We start from the raw sequence: 609 nt of genomic DNA on the forward strand, positions 1-609 counted from the left end.
GGTGGGGTGGGGGTGGGGGCGGTGCAGGACTGCCTGGCTCCAAGTGCCTCTGCTACCCACAAGCTGTGCGATCCTCTGTTGCAGTTTCTTCCTTCATAATAAGAGATGATAATAATAGATAATAATACTTAATAATTCCTACCCAGAAGGGTTCTTGGACATTCAAATGAGAATATGCACTTGAAATGCTTAACGAATTGACATAGTAAGTGCTCAGTGAATGAGAACCGAAGCCCTCAGAACCTTCATTTCTCAGCCCAAGCACCCTTAAGCTTGTTTAACAGAGGAAATACGAGGTTTACCACCACCAGGGTCCCTTGGGTTTCAACGCGCTCTTGGAAGCAGTTTGGAAAATGGATTAGGGAGGGAGGAGAAGCAAGCCTAGAAATCCAAAGAGAAGTCTGCAGGCATCCAGATGGGAGGTGGAGGGGCGGGACCTCGGACCCTTGGCAGTGAGAGACATTATTTCGGAGAAAATTTCTCTAGGACTCTAGGCTGGGAACGGGCCCTTGGCCAAGGGCTGGGCTTGGATGGCGGGAGGAAGATGGAAGGGAGGGAGCGCAGCAGCAGGGAAGATCTTGGGCGGGGGCTGGGAGGTGCGGGGGTGCG

The sequence above is a fragment of the Bison bison genome, unplaced genomic scaffold (genome assembly GCF_000754665.1).
Source record: "Bison bison bison isolate TAMUID 2011002044 unplaced genomic scaffold, Bison_UMD1.0 scf7180017864057, whole genome shotgun sequence".
Taxonomy (NCBI): Eukaryota; Metazoa; Chordata; class Mammalia; order Artiodactyla; family Bovidae; genus Bison; species Bison bison.